The sequence below is a fragment of the Balaenoptera borealis genome (assembly GCF_965194805.1).
Source record: "Balaenoptera borealis genome assembly, chromosome: 5".
NCBI lineage: Eukaryota > Metazoa > Chordata > Mammalia > Artiodactyla > Balaenopteridae > Balaenoptera > Balaenoptera borealis.
The window spans coordinates 142,916,680-142,942,286 of NC_138862.1; the positions used below are offsets into that span (position 1 = coordinate 142,916,680).

The 25,607-nt window shown below is 39.9% G+C and overlaps 1 long non-coding RNA gene across 1 annotated transcript in view; it reads left to right on the top strand.

The window, feature by feature from the left end:
- The first annotated feature begins 2,206 nt into the window (after positions 1-2,206).
- Positions 2,207-25,607, top strand: part of LOC309629130 — a 55,290-nt gene continuing 31,889 nt past the window's right edge. The window contains exon 1 of the long non-coding RNA XR_014244872.1: positions 2,207-23,470. This is a non-coding gene — a long non-coding RNA (uncharacterized lncRNA). The remainder of the gene's footprint in view (positions 23,471-25,607) is intronic.

Here is a 25,607-nt window from a genome sequence, read left to right on the forward strand (position 1 = left end):
ACTGCAAACAAAGCAGTGATCCTGTGAGCCGAGTTGGATTTTCTCAAGAGCAAGCAATGCTGGATGCTAGACCGTGGAGGAGAGCCTACACAATGTTGAGAGACCAATAGTCCTATGGTTATGAACATGGACTCTGGAGTTGGTTCACTTGGGTGTGAATTTCTTGTGTTTCCACTTACTAGCTACCTGACCTCATTTTAACAATGTTCACCTGCCTCCAGGTAGGTTGTCAATGGCCAGAGGCAGTCAGGCCCACAGTGAATAAAACAGAAAAAATGATCGGGACTTGTGAGTTGGGTTAGACAGTATGGTTACTAGGAGTAAGGCCTGGCCTAGTCCTGGAAAGCAGTGTTGACAACTGCCAGGATGAAGGACTAAGTGCTCAGTCTACCAGCTGAAGTACAGGGGTGACCTCACAGCCAAGGAAACCAAAGTGGGTTCTCTGGGACAGCAACCAAAAAGGATGAAGACGTTGGAAGGTGGTCTCCAGTCCCCTTTCCCAAGAAAGAACCATCATAGAAGCCAAACAACACCAGTGGGACAGGACCAGTTGAGCAAATTGGCTCCTGGGTGGGAGTTAGATTTGCGAAGCTGACATATCTCCAGACCCAGCGGCCAAAGACATCTACGCCTTCCTTCCTAGAAAGCAGAGTTTGGTTGTCACTTGCAGAACAAGGTCAGTTTAGCCAGGAGGGGTCACAAATAAGCCTTAACATGTTCACTGAATTGTAATGAATGTCTCCACCCTAAACTCTGAGAGCTCTGGGGCAGCAATTGTCCATCTTTATCCCCAGTGCTGAACACCTGGTCAGCACTTGCTAAATAAAGGAGAGAATTATGCAGGATTCTATGAATGAAAGATGCTTTTTAGAGGCCACTGAATCAAAGGCTAAAGGCTTAAGATGGATATCTAGGCTTGGAATTAGTTTATCGCCCAATTGGACCCCTCCTTGGAGGCACTATTGCTTCCACTGGCCACTACCTCCTGCTGGTCACCTCCAAACCACACCCTCTGACACCTGTGCTGCCCTAAAAGATGCCTGGCCCCTGACAAGGGCAAAATGGCCGGTCATCCACTCTGATCCAGGTGATCAAAACGGCTAAGCCTGCCCAGAGGTCCCCTACCTCCTTTCCTCCGGTGTGAGAATCTGTTCCACTCCAGGAAAATCACACAAAACTCCAACTTTCTTGATTTGTTTCCTGGCTGCCTCTCCTCTCAGGCATGCCTTGTCTTTTCCTTCTCTTTTGAGAACACAGTCTAAGCTCACTGCCCAGGAATTGTGGGGAGAAACTTGCTGAGTGATACACAAACAAGGAAATTGAGTCTCAGAGAAGATGAATTTGTTCTTGGTCACAGAGCCCATCGGTGTTGAAGATAAGATTAAAATAATGCTGTCTCAGACTCGGCAGTTTGTGTACTCCATCAAACCTTCAAAGTTCTTGAACCTTCCATGAGCAACCTCCCTGATCTCTCCAGCAGCTTCACACCGCTGGCAGGTCCAAATGAGCCCAGGCGTAAACTTCCTACCTCCACGTGCCCTTTCTTTCCAGAGGGAGGAGACTGTGAAAAGCTTCATGCCCTATAAATCCTGGACTACACTTTGGTTTCCTAAAGGTCACATTCAAACTCAAGTCTTAGGAACACTTGCGTTTTTTGGCCTTTATCCTAAAAATGTGGCCTCTTGCAAAATTCCACAAATTTAGAACAAATTCAAGGGGCAGGTCTGTCTGGAATGGGGAAAAAGTAATGAAATGATGGTACACTATTGTCAAGGAAGTGAGGCTTTGCCATGGTCGTGTTCATATACTAATTGGAACTGGATGTATTAATCATACCCGGAAGAAAACCCTAAGTTAATGAATAGATAAGAACATTTGAATTAGCAGATCAGAACAGGAATCCAAGCAACTACAAAGCCCTGCTTACCGAGTCATTTCATTTTGGCTATGTAAGTACAATTATTGAAGCTCTTTAAGTTATTTATTCTCCAAAGTGAATAGCTGTCTCTTTCTATATTCTTATGTATACTATTCCTCCTTTAGGAATGTCCTTTTGCTTTTTTTTTTTTTTTTTCGTGATATAGAAAAGAGAAACCTTAAAGTCCTTGCTGAGTTATCACAAATTTTAAATTGGTCATACCAGAATTAATGAAATTTTAACACAATACCAGAATTATCTGTGGATTTTAAAAATAAAGGTAACATCTTGATTTTTAAGTGGTATTTCCTACCACCCTGGGACATTAATAACCACATATTTGCTAAAAATTTTTAAATGCCCCCAAATATTACTGCCATTTACTTAATCCCATTCTTCTTCTTTTTTTTTTTAAATCCCATTCTTCTTAATTATGTGATTGTGTGGAAAACTTAAACCTATTTTGATAATCTTTTCTAAAGAAGCTTTTCCTTTTACTATATTTTATTTTCTAAAGTTTTTATTCTCAATGTTCTATAAAATATTTTATGGTTGGGCTTCCCTGGTGGCGCAGTGGTTGAGAATCTGCCTGCCAATGCAGGGAACACGGGTTCGAGCCCTGGTCTGGGAAGATCCCACATGCCGCGGAGCAACTGGACCCGTGAGCCACAACTACTGAGCCTGCGCGTCTGGAGCCTGTGCTCCGCAACAAGAGAGGCCGCGATAGTGAGGGGCCCGCGCACCGCGATGAAGAGTGGCCCCCGCTTGCCGCAACTAGAGAAAGCCCTCGCACAGAAACGAAGACTCAACACAGCCAAAAATAAATAAATAAACCCAAAGTTAAAAAAAAAAATTTTATGGTTGATCACTTGATTTTATCAGTTCTCCCTTCTAAAAGTGCTCAATAGCCATAATATCAAGAAAACCATGAAATTTATAGCCCAAATGGGAGCACTTCTGAGATCAAAAGGGGGCGCTATTAATAAATACACCAGACATAAGCCAACTGTCCTAGGCAAGCAGAGAAGTATGGTCGGCCCAGCCCAGGGATCCCCGTCCAAAGAATGCATCCTCAGTAAAATTTTCAAAGGATAAAGCTGAATACACAAAGATTCTCATTGGTATAAAATACGTATTAGTGAAAAAACGAGAAGCAACCTAATATGGGAAAAATTAAGGTAAGGGAATAGAAGCTTGATTATAAATGTAATTAATTTAATATTCTATAACAATAAAAACTAATCATCATGAAGATGACAACAACAGCATAAAATGGCATGAAAAATACCTATAATATATTTCCGAGTGAAAAAAGAATGCAGCTTCACATCAGCCCTGGACTCAGAGCTGTATAAAATTCCATGCCGTTACATACATGTATTAAGACGTGACCAGCTAGGGAATTTGTGGGCCCTTCTGAGTGTGGAGCCGTATGTCACTGCCAAGGTCACACACCCCTGAAGCGTGATCACACACTAGCTGAGGACAGACTAGCTGAAAAAACAGAAAATGAAAACAAGTGAGTCATTTATCAGGGTTATGGAATTTACTGGTTTTATTTTTGTTATTGCTATTATAATATCATTTTTCCATAAATTCAAGGAAAAAAATTTAATTGGTAATGCCTCCTTTGGTTCACATAGTGAGAGAAACTTTGTTTTGACAAGGCGGGCATTTTCTGCCACCCTGAAAACAGACATATCCTCAGGCTGTCGTTCTCAATCCTGCCTGAATACCAGGCAGGATTGAGAATGACACCCGTTGTTTTGCCACTTTATACGTTTCAGGTCCACGCTTCACTCACACTGATTTTAATGCAGCGGGTCTAAATCAAAGCAATTGAAACCCAGCTACAAAGTATTCTAAAAGGCCTTTTCCAACAGAAGGATTTCCAGTGTTGGTTTTGGCCTTTGGGATCTCATCCTCTTTCAAAAATAAAGCATTTTTCATAATTTAATCATGACAAGTCATGCGGGGGAAGGGGTATGGTTTGTGGTTTTGACTTGCTGTTCTGTTTTGGGTTTGTTTTGTTAATAGAAAACTCACTCAATCTGGAAATTCTCGTCCTTAGGTAAGCTTTCCAAATAACAAATATACAGGCTATGAAATTCTATGGCAAAATAACACTCCATTTGTAAGAAGCTCAAGAAGAAATGTTAGATACAGAGAAGGAGAAATTTGTTTAAAGAATTGTCGAGATTTTTTCCATCTCTATGTCTTCAAGAAAGGATCTGGCATGGCTTTCTATGGGGTTTATTTTGGCAAACCACAAAACGTATGAATAAAAACAGTATTCCAGACAACTGGTAACAACCGAAGATACATGGAAGATATCTTTATCCAGGTAAATGGTACACCCACCATGCATTTCCCAAGACAAGCATCATCTCCTTGCAATGTCTGTCATGGGCACCGGCAGAGTCAGAATTAGGGTGAGGAAGGTGAGGTAGGTGAGGCATCTAAGGTAAAAATTAAGGAGGTCCTCGCACAACCCAGAGAGTGGGTGCCTCCTTAAATTTTGTTCACTAGCTACCTGCTGGCCACACTCCAAGCACAAGAGTAGAGATTTATAGCATGCATGTTGTAATTCATCTTCTTGACTCCAGAACCAAATAACAGTTTTTCCCTTAACAGATTTTTTGAGAAAATTCTCAATCATCAGTAAGTCATTATTTGAACTAGATGTTATCTTCAGGAAACCTGGTTTTCAAGTATCTATTATCAGTAGGTCAAATTATGCCTAGTTATATCCTTTGATGACATAAATAGAATCTCTGTACCGCTTATTCTGTATTTTTAGACCTAAAATGACCCTTAAACAAAATGTTATCCACCACATCCCCATTCTGGAGAGTAACCAAAAACCCTTTGCAAACAAGCTAATGCTCTGTACTCCACTGGTTGGCATCACTCGGAGAGGTAAGAAGGAGTGAGAAAAAGAAAAATTCTTACAGAGGGGGAAAAAAGATGGGAGAACCGTTGTCCACACTAGGTGCCCTCAGCTCATCTCAATTCTGGGCACTGAGGTTTTCAACCTACAGCCCCAGTGCCATCAAGTTTAGGTGTTGCATCCTTTGCTGTTCAGGGCGTGTGGAGCAAATGGTGCCCCAGCAGCCAGCCTTGGCATCACTTAAGAGTCTGCTGGAAAAGCAGAATCTTAGGTCCCACTCCAGAACTTCCGCATTGGTACCTGCATTTTAACAAGATGCCCAAGCGATTTGTAGATGCTTTCACACTGAGAGGCATCTTCTATTCCAGCCCACTCCTTCTCCAACAGCCTTTGAAGTAGTATCAGTGTCGTAAGCAAATGGACCAGCACATCTGGGTGAACCCAGGCTTACCTGTCTCCAAGCAACCGTGGCCTCTAACCCTTGATGTGTTTGCCCAACCTCACCGTGGGCTTCTGCCACGGTTACTAATTAGCAGACTGAAACCAGCACTCTGTCTTGATTCACACTCTTTGGGAATCCCATTCTGTGCCCCAGAGGACTTGGGAAATTTGTGGGGGTGATTTTGGGTTGTCTCGGGATGGGGTGTGCTATTGATATTTAGTGGGCAAGAGTCAAGGATAATAATGTTCGGCCATCCATGGGATAATCTTGCATACAAAGAGTGGCCCTGGATTCCACGGAAATTTCAAGCATCCCCCTGGGCATTCCTGTAAGTGAAAAATACGTCCATCATTATCTGAGCCTAAAACTCAACTTCGTTTCACAGATGAGCGCAAAGCATTTTTGCAAGACTGCAACTAATGGTGCAAATCAAGGGAAGTGGAACAGGTTTTTTACCAAGAATTGTTCAGGAATTTCCTGAAAAATCACATTAATAATAACAACACCACTCCTGGTAATTCAACTGCTGATTCGACACGCCTGTGTCAGGCTGCATTCGCAGATATAACCACTTCTGCAGTTATAACTTCTAGGGCCAAACTACTCAAAGTGTATGCCAGTTGCCAGCAGCACTGACATCACCAGGAAGCTTCTCAGAAATACAAACTCTCAAGGTCTACCCAACACCTACTAAACCAGAATCTGCTTTTTAGCAAGATCCCAGGAGATGTATATGCAGGTGAGTTTGGGCAGCATTGTTCCAGTGGGGTTGTGCACAAGCATTATATATTAAAATAAATTTTATCAGTTCATTTTTAATTTCTTTTCTAGTTTATAGTTAGGGCATACTGATGTGTTAAAATTACCTTTGTAATTAATCATCAATGCCTAAGGATTTAATCAACCATGCCTGTGTAGTGAAGCCACCATTAAAATCCAAAAGGAGGGGTTTCAGAGCGCTTCCAGGTTGGTGAAGAAGAATGCCTTCATGTGCCACTGTGCAGGGCTCCAAACTCAAAGAGGACTGAAGTTTCTTTATTCTCGACCTCACCCTATGAATCTCTTCATCTGGCTGTTAGTTCCTGTGCTTTAATATCCTTGGTAATAAACAAATCATCTGCCATGTGACTGACAGGTCTTGGTGCTCCAGCCTGGTGTCAGGCCTGAACCTCTGAGGTGGGAGAGCCGAGAACATTGGTGGACCACTGTTCAGGACATTGGTCCACCAGAGACTTCCCAGCCCCATGTAATATCAATCTGCAAGAGCTCTCCCACATATCTCCATCTCAACGCTAAGACCCACCTCCACCCAACAGCCAACAAGCTCCAATGCTGGACACCCCATGCCAAACAACTAGCAAGACAGAAACACAAACCCACCCATTAGCAGAGAGGATGCCTAAAATCATACTAATTTCACAGACACCCCAAAGCACACCACCAAACGCAACCCTGCCCAACAGAAACACAAGATCCAGACATATCCACCAGAACACAGGCACCAGTCCCCTCCACCAGGAAGCCTACACAAGCCAATGAACCAACCTTATCCACTGTGGGCACACACCAAAAACAACAGGAACTACAAACCTTCAGCCTGCAAAAAGGAAACCCCAAAAAACAGTAAGTTAAGCAAAATGGGAAGACAGAGGAATATGTAGCAGATGAAGGAGCAAGGTAAAAACCCACTAGACCAAACAAACGAAGAGGAAAGAGGCAGTCTACCTGAAAAAGAATTCAGAATAATGATAGTAAAGATGATCCAAAATCTTGGAAATAGAATAGACAAAATACAAGAAATGTTTAACAAGGACTTAGAAGAACTACAGAGCAAACAAACAATGATGAACAACACAATGAATGAACTTGAAAATTCTCTAGAAGGAACCAATAGCAGAATAACTGAGGCAGAAAAACAGATAAGTGACCTGGAAGACAAAATAGTGGAAATAACTACCGCAGAGCAGAATAAAGAAAAAAGAATGAAAAGGATTGAAGACAGTCTCAGAGACCTCTGGGACAATGTTAAAAGCACCAACATTCAAATTATAGGGGACCCAGAGGAAGAAGAGAAAAAGGAAGGGTCTGAGAAAATATTTGAAGAGATTATAGCTGAAAATTTCCCTAACATGGGAAAGGAAATAGTCAATTAAGTCCAGGAAGCACAGGGAGTCCATACAGGATAAATCCAAGGAGAAACACGCCAAGACACATATTAATCAAACTATCAAAAATTAAATACATAGAAAAAATATTAAAAGCAGCAAGGGAAAAACAACAAATAACATACAAGGGAATCCCCATAAGGTTAACAGCTGATCTTTCAACAGAAACTCTGCAAGCCAGAAGGGAGTGGCAGGACATATTTAAAGGGATGAAGGAGAAAAACCTACAACCAAGATTACCCAGTAAGTACCTCATTCAGATTCAACAGAGGAATTAAAAACTTTACTGACAAGCAAAAATTAAGAGAATTGAGCACCACCAAACCAGCTTTGCAACAAATGCTAAAGGAACTTCTCTAGACAGGAAACACAAGAGAAGGAGAAGACCTACAAAAACAAACCCAAAGCAATTAAGAAAATGGTAATAGGAACATACATGTCAATAAAATGTAAATGGATTAAATGCTCCCACCAAAAGACAGAGACTGGCTGAATGGATACAAAAACAAGACCCATATATATGCTATCTACAAGAGACCCACTTCAAACCTAGGGACACAAAGAGACTGAAAGTGAGGGTATGGATAAAGATATTCCATGCAAATGGAAATCAAAAGAAAGCTGGAGTAGCAATTCTCATATCAGACAAAATAGACTTTACAAAAGTAAAGACTATTACAAGAGACAAAAAGACACTACATAATGATCAAGGGATCAATCCAAGAAGAAGATATAACAATTGTAAATATTTATGCACCCAAAATAGGAGCACCTCAATACATAAGGCAAACGCTAACAGCTATAAAAGGGGAATTCAACAGTAACACAAAATAGTAGCAGACTTTAACACCCCACCTTCACCAATGGACAGATCATCCAAAATGAAAATAAATAAGGAAAGACAAGTTTTAAATGATACATTAAATAAGATGGGCTTAATTGATATTTATAGGACATTCCATCCAAAAACAACAGAATACACGTTCTTCTCAAGTGCTCATGGAACATTCTCCAGGATAGATCATATCTTGGGTCACAAATCAAGCCTTGGTAAATTTAAGAAAATTGAAATCATATCAAGCATCTTTTCCGACCACAGCGCTATGAGATTAGATACCAATTACAGGAAAAAAAAACTGTAAAAAATATAAAAACATGGTGGCTAAACAGTACACTACTAAATAACCAAAAGATCACTGAAGAAATCAAAGAGGAAATTAAAAAAAACCTAGAAATAAATGACAATGGAAACATGATGACTCAAAACCTATGGGATGCAGCAAAAGCAGTTCTAAGAGGGAAGTCTTTAGCAATACCATCCTACCTCAAGAAACAAGAAAAATCTTGTTTTTCTTGTTTTTTTCTTTTCCTCTTTTCTAAAGCAATTAGAGAAAGAAGAACAAAAAAACCCCCAAAGTTAGCAGAAGGAAAGAAATCATAAAGATCAGATCAGAAATAAATGAAAAAGAAATGAAGGAAACAATAGCAAAGATCAATAAACTAAAAGTTGGTTCTTTGAGAAGATAAACAAAGTTGATAAAACACTAGCCAGACTCATCAAGAAAAAAAGGGAGAAGACTCAAATCCACAGAATTAGAAATGAAAAAGGAGGAGTAACAACTGACACTGCAGAAATACAAAGAATCATGAAGGATTACTACAAGCAACTTTATGCCAATAAAATGGACAACCTGGAAGAAATGGACAAATTGTTAAAAAAGCACAACCTACTGGGACTGAACCAGGAAGAAATAGAAAATATAAAGAGACCTATCACAAGCACTGAAATTGAAAATGTGATTGAACATCTTCCAACAAACCAAAGCCCAGGACCAGATGGCATCACAGGAGAATTCTATCAAACATTTAGAGAAGAGCTAACACCTATCCTTCTCAAACTCTTCCAAAATATAGCAGAGGGTGGAACACTCCCAAACTCATTCTACGAGGCAACCATCATCCTGATACCAAAACCAGTCAAAGATGTCACAAAAAAGAAAAATAAAGACCAATATCACTGATGAACATAGATGCAAAAATCCTCAACAAAATACTAGCAAACAAAATCTAACAGCACATTAAAAGGAGCATACACCATGATCAAGTGGGATTTATCCCAGGAATGCAAAGATTCTTCAATATATACAAATCAATCAATGTGATACACCACATTAACAAATTGAAGGATAAAAACCATATGATCATCTCAATAGTTGCAGAAAAATTTTTTGACAAAATTCAACACCAGTTTATGATAAAAACCCTCCAGAAAGTAGGCACAGAGGGAACTTACTTACCTCAACATAATAAAGGCCATATATGACAAACCCACAGCCAGCATCGTTCTCAGTGCTGAAAAACTGAAACCATTTCCACTGAGATCAGGAACAAGACAAGGTTACCCACTCTTACCACTATTATTCAACATAGTTTTGGAAGTTTTAGCCACAGCTATCAGAGAAGAAAAAGAAATAAAAGGAATCCAAATCAGAAAAGAAGAAGTAAAGCTGTCACTGTTTGCAGATGACATGATACTATCCATAGAGAATCCTAGAGATGCTACCAGAAATCCACTAGATAATCAATGAATTTGGTAAACTAGCAGGATACAAAATTAATGTACAGAAATCTCTTGTATTCCTATACACTAATGATGAAAAATCTGAAAGAGAAATTAAAGAAACACTCCCATTTACCATTGCAACAGAAAGAATAAAATACCTAGGAATAAACCTACCTAAGGAGACAAAACACCTGTATGCAGAAAACTAAAAGACACTGATGAAAGAAATTAAAAATGATATAAACAGATGGAGAGATATACCATGTTCTTGGATTGGAAGAATCAACATTGTGAAAAGGGCTATACTACCCAAAGCAATCTACAATGATTCAATGCAATCCCTATCAAACTATCAATGGCATTTTTCACAGAACTAGAACAAAAAATTTCACAATTTGTATAGAAACACAAAAGACCCCAAATAGCTAAAGCAATCTTGAGAAAGAAAAACGGAGCCAGAGGAATCAGGCTCCCAGACTTCAGACTATACTACAAAGCTACAGTAATCAAGACAATATGGTACTGGCACAAAAACAGAAATATAGCTCAATGGAACAGGATAGAAAACCCAGAGATAAACCCACACATATGGTCACCTTATCTTTGATAAAGGAGGGCAGAATATACAATGGAGAAAAGACAGCCTCTTCAATAAGAGGTGCTTGGAAAACTGGACAGCTACATGTAAAAGAATGAAATTGGAACACTTCCTAACACCATATCCAAAAATAAACTCAAAATGGATTAAAGACCTAAATGCAAGGCCAGACACTATAAAACTCTTATAGGAAAACATAGGAAGCACACTCTTTGACACAAATCACAGCAAGATCCTTTTGACCCACCTCCTAGAGAAATGGAAATAAAAACAAAAATAAACAAATGGGACCTAATGAAACTTAAAAGCTTTTGCACAGCAAAGGAAACCATAAACCAGACATAAAGACACCCCTTAGAATGGGAGAAAATATTTGCAAATGAAGCCACCGACAAAGGATTAATCTCCAAAATATACAAGCAACTCATGCAACTCAAAATCAAAAAAAAAAACCAACCCAATCCAAAAATGGGCAGAAGACCTAAATAGACATTTCTCCAAAGAAGATATACAGTTTGCCAACAAACATATGAAAGGATGCTCAACATCATAATCATTAGAGAAATGCAAATCAATACTACAATGAGGTATCACCTCACACTGGTCAGAATGGCCATCATCAAAAAATCTACAAACAATAAATGCTGGAGAAGGTGAGTAGAAAAGGGAACCCTCTTGCACTGTTGGTGGTAATGTAAATTGATACAGCCACTATGGAGAACAGTATGGAGGTTCCTTAAGAAACTAAAAATAGAATTACCTTATGACCCCGCAACCCCACTGCTGGGCATATACCATGAGAAAACCATAATTCAAAAAGAGTCATGTACCACAATGTTCAGTGCAGTGCTATTTACAATAGCCAGGACATGGAAGCAACCTAGATGTCCATTGACAGATGAATGGATAAAGAAGATGTGGCACATATATACAATGGAATATTACTCAGCCATAAAAAGAAACAAAATTGAGTTATTTGTAGTGAGATGGATGGACCTAGAATCTGTCGCACAGAGTGAAGTAAGTCAGAAAGAGAAAAACAAATACTGTATGCTAACACATATATATATGGAATCTAAGGGGAAAAAAAGGTTCTGATGAACCTAGGGGCAGGACAGGAATAGAGATACAGACATAGAGAATGCACTTGAGGACACAGGGTAAGGGTAAGTGTAAGCTGGGACGAAGTGAGAGAGTGGCATGGGCATATATACACTACCAAATGTAAGATAGATAGCTAGTGGGAAGCAGCTGCAACACATGGGGAGATTAGCTTGGTGCTTTGTGACCACCTAGAGGGGTGGGCTAGGGAGGGTGGGAGGGAGACGCAAGAGGGAGGGGATATGGGGATATATGTATACGTATAGCTGATTCACTTTGTTTTACAGCAGAAACTAACACAACATTGTAAAGCAATTATACTCCAATAAAGATGGTAAAAAAATAAATGAATAAAATATATGTAACATTAAAAAAATAAAAAATAAAATAAAATTACCTTTGTAGAATATATTATCAATGTATGTTAAATGGATATAACAAATATTTGTGTTTTTTTTAATTTTAATTTTTTACCATGGGGCCTTTCTCAAAATAATTTGTCTTCATCTTTGTCAAACACGTGCAAATCCTTTTGTAATTATTTTTTTAATTTAATTTTTATTTTATATCGGGGTATAGTTGATTTACAATGTTGTGTTAGTTCCAGGTGTTTTGTTTTAAATAGAGGACATTGTGTCAGGGTGAAAGCCACTTAGTTGGGACTTGACCACCTGCCCAGTCATTGATTATCAATTCTTTTCAGCCTACGAACACTAGGTGAAGACTTGGAGCCACCCAATTTATGGGGTCACCACTGACAGAAATTCCTGGTGCTGCCACCCATGAACTAGATGGATCGCCTTAGGTAATCACATCAATCCAAATCAGGATGAAATCCAAGGGTTCTTTGGGATAGAAACTATCTTTTCCCTCACTAGCCATCCTCTTTCTCTTGATGATCAGATCCATGGCCAAGTTCGCTGCCCCCTCCACCGCTACAAAATTTTCTCCCATACCTACGAAAGGTTTTCAAATCCTAATATGCTCTGCAAGTAATCCCAGCAGAGTTATGAAGCAGGTACAGATAGGATCTAGCGGCATTCAAACTTGAGGATTATATATGAAACTTTCTGAGCTTCCAGAATGTTACATACACTTACATACAACTGAATACACAAATACATTTCCAGAGCCAAAGTGGATGACTTGGCAAGGATGAGAGAGGTCTGTGCTGATACTTGTATAACACGTCTTTCCTCGTTATGGCGTAAACTCTCAAAGAATTGCTTCTTTCAATTATAAAAGCTAAATTACGTAATCTTAGTTTGGATTATGCCATTATCAAGAGAGTTAGGAACTGAATCACCCAAGTTTCAGCTACACAAATCGTCTAAGAAAATCTAGTCATTTCCAAGTGTAGTAATATTTGACCTTGTATATATGAAGCATGCTAGAATTAACACTTGGGCAAAACTTTTAAGGACACATTATGTATCTGTGATACTCATAGCATTATTGTTCCTTTTGATGCAGTTTCCAGCAATCCAAAGAGAAGTACCCAATTTGCCAGTTATATTTCCTGGCTAGGGGCTTGGTATAAATCATTTACAATGATCACTTTATGCCAATTTTTCCTACCCTCACCTCTAAACCAACCAAAATAAATGGCTGGCAGCAAGACAGCGGTCATTTACACAGTACAGTCATTTTACTTTGAAGTAACTTCAATTTACAGAAAAGTTGCAAAAATAGTACAAAGAATTCCCATATACCCTTTACCCAGAATCCCCAAATGTCAATATTTTATTACAATTACTTTATCCTCTCTTTCACTCTCTCTCTACACACACACACACATGCATGCACATGTGCACACATGCACAAGCAAATCAGTCATTTACAGCAAGATTTAAAAACACTTTTCTTATGCAAATCAAAACTACAATGAGGTATCACCTCACACAGGTCAGAATGGTCATCCTTAAAAAAGTCTACAAATACAAATAACAAATACTGGAGAGAGCACGGAGAATAGGGAACCCTCCTACACTGTTGGTGGGAATGTAAATTGGTGCAGCCACTATGGAAAACAGTATGGAGGTTCCTTAAAAAACTAAAATTAGAGCTACCATATGATCCAGCAATCCCACTCCAGGATATATATACAGACAAAGCTCTAATTCAAAAAGATACATGCACCCCTATGTTCATAGCTGCACTATTTACAATAGGCAAGACATTGAAGCAACCTAAATATCCATTGACAGATGAATGGATAAAGAAGATGTGGTACATATATACAAAGGAATGTTACTCAACCATAAAAAAGAATGAAATAATGCCATTTGCAGCAACACGGATGGACCTAGAGATTATCATACTAAGCGATGTAAGTCAAAAAGAGAAAGACAAATGCGATATGATATCACTTATAAGTGGAATCTAAAATATGACAGAAAAGAACTTATCTACAAAACAGAAACAGACTCACAGACACAGAAAACAGATTTGTAGTTGCCAAGAGGAGGAGAGGTGGAGAAGGGATGGACTGATAGTTTGGGGTTAGTAGATGCAGACTATTATATAGAGAATGGATAAACAACAAGGTCCTACTGTATAGCCCAAGGAACTATATTCAGTATCCTGTGATAAACCATAATGGAAAAGAATATGAAAAAGAATATATATATCCTTATATATATACACACATATATATATATAAAACTGAATCACTTTGCTGTATATCAGAAACCAACACAACATTGTAAATCAACTATACTTCAATAAAATAAATTTTAAAAGTAAAAATAAATAAAAATAAAAACACTTTTTCTTTCTGGTCCAGAACCGGGCATTGCATTTACTTGTCATGTCTTTTGAGTTAATCTGGGATAGTCCCTTGGTCTTCCTCTGTCTTTCATGACCTTGAAAAGTACAAGCCAATGTTTTTATACAATGCCCCTCAATTTGGATTTCATCTGATGGTTCCTCATGATTCATTTATGCATCTTCATTTAAGTAAACATATACATGAAGACATGGAAGACCTCAGGATATTTTGCTAACGGAAAAATGTGACCATATTTGTCATGGTCACAAAAGAAAGCAGAAGGCCTACTCAAAGAATTTAACTAAAATTATTTTAATGAATGTACCCTTTTCAGAGGTGTGGACAGGGTTAAGGAAGCAGCAAGGGGTCAAGGGAACCATCAATTGACAGTAATGCATCCTGGGATTAGCAGAGTGGGAGCTTTACCAGCACTGAACTGATGGGGCAGGAGGAAGGGCCCACTAGCTGGGGGTGAGGGGGGTCAGGTGGGGGCTTCGACCACAGAGGAACATGGGTTGGGAGGGAGGGTCAGAGTTATAAAATATCCCAACTTCCTTCTCTACCACTTTCCAGTCTCCTACCACTGCCTCCCTTTAGCCAAAACTAACCAGAAGCAGAAAGACCAGGGAACCGAGGTGATATGTCCATAGCAATCAGCTTCCCAGGGTGCATTGCAGGAGAGGGAAAGGTAGAGAAGAGATCTTAGGGAACAAGACAAATAGAGAACAGCCCACACAGGGAGCAAGTTCCAGAGTGTAAGGATATTTTAAAAAGGTGTCAACTTGGATTTTTCTCAGGGTGCAAAATTTCAGCTAGGGGTCAGACCTGAAGACAGAAGGCACTAAGCTCTCTGTGTTTGGTGCCCACAAAGCAGCCAATAATGGGGCGGCCCTCCCCAGAGATCTCACAGACAGAAGCAAAAATGTAGAACCAGACCTACTGCCACCCCCGATACCTGGCCCTCCTTAGACTATATAGAAAGCGAACTGTCCAACAGTCTTAAAACAGCAACTCATGGGAAGAATCTATCCCCTCTGTCCCCCAAGAGGACAGAGAGAGAGCAGGTTTCTTTCCCTTCCCAAAACAAGGGAGGTGATCTTTAATGAGGCTCCAAAAATATTATGTGTAAAGATTGGGGGTGACTGCAAGAAGCAGAGATTGGCATTTTATACCCTATGTGGATGTCTGGTTGACCAGCAGACCTGAGGATCGCTCCACGCTCCCTACATAAGAGATTAGACTAGCAGAGAGGTGGCAAGTGGAGGAGGAGGAGGAGTACTGGTGGAAAGAAGGTCAGGATCACCCCCATCCCCTCAGGTTCTTTTTGTAAAATTTTTATTGGACTATAGTTTACTTACAATGTTGTGTTTGTTTCAGGTGCACAGCAAAATGAATCAGTTATACGTATACACATATCCACTTTTTTTTTTTTTTTTAGATTCTTTTCCCATATAGGTCATTACAGAGTACTGAGTAGAGTTCCCTGTGCTATACAGTAGGTCCTTATTAGTTACCTCTTTTATATACAGTAGTGTGTATATGTCAATCCCAATATGCCAATTTACCCAGCTTCTTGATTTTCGACAGACATGGAAGATGAGATTCCCCCAGGTGTCTGCCAGCCTTAGAGATGGTTTTGGCCAGTTGAGACTGAAGAACTCTTCTTAGAACCTTAGAGTTGGGTATTTTAGGAGGCAAAGGTGTGTCCTATCAAAGAATGGCAAGGGACACCATGCTTGGCTGGAAGAGGTATTCAAGCATGACCAAGGGCTACAAATGCCCGCAACCCTGAGTGGAAGCAAGCCACTCTTGCAAGGGGCGCATTGAGACTTTCACCATCATTGAGCTCACAAAGGCTAGAATAGCAGGTGCAGCCAAGGAAGAAAAGGCTGCGAGCTAGTTCCCACCGCCACGCCCACGGAGACCCAGCAGCTGGAGTCACACGCAAGTCTCGTCTTCACAGGACTTGGGGAGACCTTCTCTGAACTGCACTTAAGATTGAAGTTTTCAAATAAATATAATCCTAAATATTGAAATGAAACCATTCTAACAACTGAAAGTAACAGGAAAGTTATGGAGAGGACTGAGGTTTCGTTAAGGAGCCCACTCACCACCGAACGGAAAATGGGAAGTTTAAAATATCACACTCATTTTTGGAACGTCCCTGGTGGTCCAGTGGGTCCAGTGGTTAAGACTCCGCACTTCCACTGCAGGGTGGGGAGGGTTCGTTTCCTGGTCAGGGAGCCAAGATCCCACATGCCTCGGGGCCAAAAAACCAAAACATAGGAGCCAAGATCCCACATGCCTCGGGGCCAAAAAACCAAAACAGAAAACAGAAACAATATTGTAACAAATTCAATAAAGACTGTAAAAATGGTCCACATCAAAAAAAAATCTTAAAAAAAAAAAACATTAGAATAAATACTGCAAATGCCATTACGATCTTAATGTTCATTCCCTTTTTAAGGCTCAGATATTTTTAAATATCATCTTCATAAATGAACTTAGCATTTTTTCAGTGTTTTCGGTAGATTCGTATTCATGTAATTCTTCCTAGGTTCCCTTTGCCATCTGAAAAAAATGTGTTTTTCACGGTGAATGCTTACCGAGAACACAGCCATCACTCAAAGTTTTCCTTAATCTGGATGGTTCTGATGTGCCTTTTCCTGCGTCCGTCTCTCCCGTGGAACACCTCTAACAAGCCTCCCGGAAAAGCACACGTGCAATTCTGAAGGTGCAGAATGTCCCAGAAAAGCTCAGCAACTTCTCCCACGTTCCTTTCTCTGCTGCCTCATGACCTTTCTTCTGCGCCCTTTCCTAGCTCACATCGGATTACACATCTAGTGCTTTCCCTGCTGAACTGGTGATGGTACTCAGACAACTAACTCTCAGTATTCCAGTCTTCGTACATTCTACACGCATTTACGAGGGCTTACCATGTGTCAGGGCTATTTTGGGGCTGGAGGATAAAAATGAATAAAATATGTTCAGCCCTTGCTGACCACACACCAAGGCAACGACCTTCCCATGGCTTATTGGCCACAAGTCAGCCAAGAACTATATTCCAAGGTTAGCATGAATACCACCCCTCAAATTCTTTATAATTTTCAAAAGCGACTACCATGATGATCTTGGCTGTTAATATTGTACTTTGAGTAGGTTGGCAAAAAAAAAAAAAAAAAAATCCAAGCTACAGCTCATTTTCTTTCACATTTTCTGCCTGTGATAACCTACCTCTCTGGGTCATAAAATCTTAACAGAGTAATCTTAATTTTATGAGGAGTGAAAGCTGTTAGCAGTCATTTTTAAAGATGTTTATGTAGCATAACAAAACCAGACTGGACGCGACTCAATCCCACGACAACCTTTAGAATGCTGTCACAATTGCCACTAATTGTTGAATGGGCTTAAATCAGCTTTGTAAGTGAACTTCTCTGGCATAAAGATTCATGTGGGACAAGAATGAGATTAGAGGTTTATTCTTCTATTACTGTTCTGCCTGTAACTCTAAACTCCCTGGAAGGTAACAAAATAGTTTAGGGACTTTAGTTGGAAATACCTGATTTATAGTGGTTGTCGCAGCTCTCTGCTTGCTTTTGAATAAAGTTAATCCTAATGCAGCCATTCAGGTACAAGCACATCTTTAATGAACTTTTCATTAATTCCTCTCTTATCAAAATAAAGCTTTTGATAGAGTTGTTTCTCTACATTGAGTTTACATTTTTTATTCAAGAAGAAAAGAAACAAAATTTCAAAGAAAATGGAATGTACAGGCTAGAAAAGAAGGAAAATTAATAAACCCATGGCATGTGAAACTCACTTCTGAATCTGGCTCTAGGAATCCGTTAAATATCGTGTCTGTTGAGAGAATACTGTGGATCATCTTTAGAATCTTTTGCTTGGGTATAAATAATCCTCCTTCAATAGTTCAAACTCCTGGATAGTAGGTTTTCTGGATTTTCTTTAACAATACGTTGCTTACCAAAATTGTTAAGTAACATATTCTACTATTCTACAACCGTGTTGATTCACACACAACTAAACCAAAAATCTTCTGTTTAGATAGGGTGGAATTATGACAAGTAATTACAATTTGTTGGTTTAAAATCATTGCTCCTGTTGAATCTTTCAAATCTGTTTCCTTGGTTCCCTGCTCAGCTTGAAGCTGAATACTTCTCCCCCTCAAGTCACATTCCTTTTAAATACGAACTCACTCAACTCTTACCCCTCAAGTGACTTCTCACCAAACTATTCCTTAACAATATTTCAGTTCAGCCAGAACCAAATTCCAACAGAAGGAATGTGACTTCAAGCCAGAACCTTATCTTTTTATAGAACAGAGTAGAATCCACAGCTATTTGACTTGTACAATAAATAGTGCATACCCAATGTCACGTGCACGAGAGCTTAATAAAAGAGTTTGATGATGAAATACCTGGGCAAGAGAGCCACAAGGAAATTCTAGAAGAAGGGTCGGGGCCAAACCCTGCAACAAATTTAATTTAGTCCACCAAATCACAACATGTAATTGATAATAGCAGTGAACAAAAAAAAACAAAACACAAAAGTTAATCCTTAGGCACTACACTCGTGATATTCAATTATAGCATGGAAAATACATGTAATAAAATATACCAGAAGATTAACGCTTATAAAACTGTTAGCCTTCTCAACCTCTATTGCACTTATCCTAATATGCACAGTAAGGCATTGAATAGAAGCCTTTGATCACTTATAGTCCAAATTACAAGCCTAACATCCCACATATTAGGCATTAACAAATACAGATGGTCATTTTAACATTCACATAGACAAACTGCACAAGCTACTGCTTCTTTTGACCCCTGTAAAAACACTCCCTTGGTTTGGAAGTATCACTTTTTAATAGCATTGCTGATTAATAATCTTTAAGAAATTATAGAAAACAAGAGAAGTGCAAAAGAACTTTTCAATGGGGTAAGGGGTAGATTCCACAAATTCTGTACAAGTGCTGTCCAATGGAAATATTATAGCTATAATAAAAAACGTTAAAAGAACCAGATGAAATAAATTTTAATAGTATATTTAAACTCAATATATCAAAAATATTACCATTTTTATGTAATAAATATAAAAATTATTGATAAAACATGTTTAATCCTTTTTTCTAACTATGTGTCCAAAATTTGATTATGTATTTTTTTGAAATGTAGTTCACATACAATAGTACGATAGTTCAGGTGTACTATACAATGATTTGATATTTGCAAAATTATGAAATGATCATGCTGTCTATAGTAACCATCTATTCACACACAAAGTTATTACAATGTTATTGACCATATTCCTTATGCTGTATGTTACACACCATAAGTTATTTATTATACAACTGAAGTTTATGCCTCTTAATCGCCATCACTTATTTCTCCCACCCTCTCAAACCCCACCCTTCTGGCAATGACCCATTTGTTCTCTATACCTATGAGTCTGTTTTCATTTTGTTTTGTTTGTTTTGTTTTTTAGATTTCACATATAAATGAGATCATGCAGTATTTGTCTTTGTCTGACATACTTCACTTAGCATAATACACTCTAGATCCATCTGTGGTGCTGCAAATGACAAGATTTCATTTTTAATGGCTGAGTAATATTCCATTGTGTGTATGTGTGTATATATCCATACATATATACATACATATATATATATATGTATGTATATATACACACATACACACCACATCTTCTTTATCCATTCATCTGTTGGTGGACACCTGGGTTGCTTCCATATCTTGGCTATTGTAAATAGAGCTGCAATGAACATAGGAAGGCATATATCTTTTCAAATTAGTATTAGTATAGTTTGAAATCAGGAAGTGTGACAACTCCAGATTTGTTTTTCTTTCTCCAGATGGTTTTGGCTATTCTGGGTCTTTTGTGTTTCCATACAAATTTTGGAATTATTTATTCTAGTTCTGTGAAAAATACCTTTGGTATTTTGATAGGGATTGCATTGAATCTGTAGATTGCCTTGGGTAGTATGGTCATCTTAACAATATTAATTCTTCCAATCCATGAGCATGGTATACCTTTCCATCTGTTTATGTCATCCTTAATCTCATTCATCAGTGTCTTATACTTTTCCAAGTACAAGTATTTTGCCTCCTTGATTAGATTTATTCACAGTTATTTTATTCTTTTTGATGAAACTGTAAATGAGATTGTTATCTAAATTAATTTTTTCAGACATTTTGTTGTTATTGTACAGAAATGAAACAAATTTATTAACTTTGTATCCTGCAACTTTACTGAATTCATTTATTAGTTCTAAGTTTTTCTGGTGGCATCTTTAGTATTTTTAACACATAGTATCATGTATTTTCCTTTTATCGCTTTGAATATAAAATGCCACTCCTTTCTTACCTGCAAAGTGTCTGCTGAAAAGTCAGCTGATCATCTTATGGGAGTTCCCTTGTACATAACTAGTTGCTTTTCTCTGCTGCTTTTAACATTCTCTCTCTATCTTTAATTTTTGCCATTTTAATTATAAAGTATCTTGGTGTGAACCTCGTTGTGTTCATCTTGTTTGGGACTGTCTGTGTTTCCTGCACCTGGAAGTTTGTTTCCTTTCCCAGGTTAGGGTAGTTTTCAGCTATTGTCTTCAAATGAGTCCTCTGCCCTAATATCTCTATTTTCTCCTACTGGGACCTCTATATAGCGAATGTTAATATGTTTGATGTTGCCCCAGAGATGTCTTAAACTATCCTCATTTAAATTTTTTTTCTTTTTTGTTCTGCTTGGGTGATTTCCACTACTTGGTCTTCCAGTTTGCTGACCCATTCTTCTGTATCATCTAATCTACTATTGATTCCTTCTAGTGCATTTTTCATTTCAGTTATTGTATTCTTCAGCTCTGCTTGATTCTTCTTTATATTCTCTACCTCTTTGTTAAAATCCTCACTGTGTTCATCCATTCTTCTTCTCCCAAGTTCATTGCGCATCTCTATGATCATTACCTTGAACTCTTTATCAGGTAAATTGTTTATCTTCACTTTGTTTAGTTCATTTTCTGAGGTTCTACCTGTTCCTTCATTTGGAAATATTACTCTGTCACCTCATTTTGCCTTGTTCTCTGTGTTTATTTCTACATAGTAGGTGTCTTGGTCATGTTTCCTGATCTTGCAGAAGTAGCCCTATGTAGGAGACATCTTTTGGAGCCAAGAAGCCCACTCTATATGTTCTAAGGCTGCCCCCTAAGTGAACTGTGTGGTCTCTTCTGTTGTGGTGAACCACCTACTGTGGGCACACTAGTAGGAACATCTGGGTCCCCTGGTTGGCTGCCAGGTCCTGTTTCGTGCAGTGGTTGCCAGTCCAGTGGATGGCAGATGGGCCCAGGTCCCCACACAGCTGGCTGTGTGGCTCTGTGGATCCCAGACTGGTGCTGACCTGCTGGCACACTGCTAAGCCCTGCACTAATAGGCTAGAGGAAAGACTCCAAAATGACTCTCACCAGCACCAGTGTCCTGATTATAGAATGAGCTCCCAAAAATGCCTGCCACCAACATTATATACCAAGGAGGAGTCCCAGCAAGTGAGTCTGACCCAGGCACCTTTCTAAGCTAGAACTCAGAGCGTGTAAGATTTTGCATGAGCCCTTTAAGAGCAAAGTCTCTGTTTCCAATAGCTCTCCTGTACATAAGTTCTGCTGGCCTTCAAAGCCAGCTGTTCTGGGGGCTCCTCTTCCTGGTACAGGACCCCCAGGCTGGAAAGCCTGATGTGGGGCTTGGACTTCTCACTCCTTGGGGAGAAGTTCTGCAATTGTAATTATCCTCCCTTTTGTGGGTCTTCTGCTGGGGGTGTGGATCTTGACTGTACCACACCCCTGCCCCTCCTACCCATCTCTTTGTGTTTCCTTCTTTATATCTTTAGTTGTGGAAAATCTTTTCTCCTATTCTTTGGGTCATTCTCATCAACAATTGCTCTACGAATAGTTTTAATTTTGGTGTGCCCATAGAAAGAGGTGAGCTCAGAGTCTTCCTACTCTGCCATCTTGGCCACACCCCTGATGTGTATCTTATATTTACACAATATCTTAATTAGGAGGACCAGCTACATTTTTAGTGGTCTATAGCCACATGTAGCTCTTGGCTAATATTGGGCTGTAAGCTACTGACCTATAAGCTATTAACCCCGGCACAATTCTAAAACTGATTGTGTCTTGGTGAAGCCTGAAGCAAAAGCTTAGGCACTACTACTTCATTAAGGATGCAATACCAGGAAGTAGAAATGGGACAAAGGGAGAGTGCAGCAGGGAAGGAAGGCCAGTGAGTCAGCCACAGCTTGGAAACAAGGACAATTGTTTGTTCCATCTCATACAACCATCTTCTGAGACACGTAGACCAGTATGCCTCAGCAGGAGGAAGGAAGAATTTATCAGCCAGCTTCCATCTCACCTTGACCCAAGTCTACTTCACAGAACATTAACTCCCCCACACTTTCAAGTCACATATAACATGATGCCAGTTCAGATTCCTCAGCATCTCACACCTTAGGGGCTACACGGAAAGCCTGGAGAAGCAAGCGAGTAATGTACAGCTGGGGTAGGATGCAGAGCATTGTGGGGTTGTACCCATGTGAAGGTAGTTGCCATAGCAGCTGGGAAAACAAACGGCCAAGGGCCCCAGGGACAGGAGTGGTAGAGGGTATGTGAGGTGGTGGATAAGGAATGTCTGATGCAACCAAGAGAAGGATGCACAAATGACTAAGAGTTGCCGCTGGTGCACCCAGACTGAGTCATGTCAAACTGAATTCATATTATGCTTTGTTCAAAGCACCAGATGTGTAGATCATGTTATGACTCGCCTGGATCTCTACCTCTCCATTGTCCATCTAATCTTTAGATCTGATGTAGCTTAGTTCCTTCGTACAGACCAAGCGTTGCCCTCCTCAAATTTCTGTATGGAAAGAATTTAAAGAAGCCCAAACCAATAACACCACATCCAGAGAGCTTTGCCCTGATTTTCTTCTGGTCCCAGGACCCAGTTCTGGTAAGTGGGTTTCTGTACTGTTACTTAGTTCTTATCCTTTTTTCCTCTATTTCCTTCCTCTTTCCCATGAAGCTGGAGACCAGTATCTGCCAGGATCCATCAGCCTGAGGCTGGGGTTGTTCCTTCATTTCTTTGTATTACTGTTCGCTTCCCAGGGCATTGCTCTACCTAGAACCCAGATGACTTGTTTTATTGGGTCTTCCAAGTAGAGATGTTTCCCTGGTGTATCCCTGTCACCCTGGTCTCCACAAACAGCCTTCCTCAGTGTTATTGGATTTCCCACAATATCTGCAGCTTAGTCTATCCCTCCTACTCCGCCCTCCCGAGTGTTCATTCTACTTTAAAGGGACATCAGTTCTCCCCAGTGCAATGATCTGCTGTCTTTGGTTTTTCCTAGCTAGGGGCTTCCGCTCCCCATCCTGTAGTTTGCACATCCCTTTCTCGGGACAGACACAGCCTTGTCCCAGGGTTCATGGCTTGGTCAGCAGAAGCACCTTTGTACAAGTCACAAGCTACCCCACTTCACCTTTGCCTTCACTTTTGCTGCCTGGAAAACATTTCCTCCACACTCTTCCAAAGACTTTCTTCTCATCCTCCCAGTCTTTGCTTAAACGTTCTCCCTCAGAGAGGTCCTCTCTGGTCCCCCATTCTAACGTAGACCCTTACTAACATCTCATGTCACCCTCAAAGCGCTTGTCATAATTTATATATTATATACCCGTTTGCTTATTTACTTATCTGTCTTCTATTTCATACTGTAAGGTCCATGAAAGCCAAAACTACCAATTTATATCTAGCCTCCTTCAGAGTTCTAAAATCAATATTTTTTGAATGAATGAATGATCTATTTATCTAGCAGCCAGGCTCCTTACATTAAAAATCAAGAGAATGACAGAGACTAAGGATCAGGATCTCACAGGGGTCAGGCAGGCAGCATAATATGTAAACCACTGGTTTACAACACTAGAAAGTAGCAGGATTGGGGGAAAACTGCAAAAAAACCCAAAAGACATTTGATTTCAAATTTCAGATATATTCTACTGGCCCAATAGAACTCACCCTGGTCTCAGCCTGTTACCTCTACCAATACTGCTGGGACTTCCTTCAGCTCCTGCAGCGTGTGGATCAGGAATCCAGGACCCATGGACATAGTGCTCTCTTAATTCTCTTAAAATAGCCTCGTTGGCAAATTAATATGGAATTTTACCCCCAGGACTTTGCATGTGTTATTCCCTCAATTCCTTTCACATCTGTCTTCTCCACCTTCACTTTACCAACTCCTATTCACCCTTCCTCAAGGAGCCTTTCATGACCATCTCCACCTTCTCCCCATCCTGTGTGTTTGCCCCATGCCCGGCACTGCTGTTTACCTGTTTCTCTCCCTCCCAGACTCCCCTTAAGGGAAAGGGCTGGGAATTGTGTCCTGCTGTGTCCTTGGTGCCTGACACTGTGCTTGACACAAAATAGAATTCAAAGTATTGACCGAAGGAACAGATGACTCCACCATAGGGATTCTTAGCTGGTTAACCCACGCTGCTTGGGAAGCTAAAGAATGGATCCAGATACAGGTGAAGGTCGCTGACGCTGCAACCAGGCTCCGTCCTCTCTGATCTCCTTTCCGAATGACTCTACTGAAGGCAAGCTTTGCTCTGACTTGTGAGGCGTGCAAAGCAGGGCAGAAGAGTCAGGGTGTTGGGAAACGGCCAAAGGAGAGGAGATAAGAGATCGTGGCTGTGGTGAGTGTGGGTTGAGGTCACGGTTTTACAAACCAAGTTTGAATATTTTTTGTGAGTGCTGGGATGCGTAGGATGGTGGAAGAGTGTGGAGGAGGAGGCGTGGCTCAAGGTCGGAATGTGCATCTGTTTATTGGATTTGCTTCCTGGTGGTTTTACAAGCCCAAGACGGGAGCGCTTTCAGTGGTTTCGCTTTTGTTTTGCCAGAAAACCTGTAAGTGCTATTTTTAAAGTAGCGTTGCGGGCAGGATCCTATAAATTAATCTGCGTGTACCTTTCCCACCCACCTCGATTATATAACATGGTTAGAACCTAGCTCCCTCTCTTGCTCATCCTATACACATAAATCTAACTGGTTCATTCTCCCTCTTAAATGAATGGACTGATATTTGCTTTATTCTTGA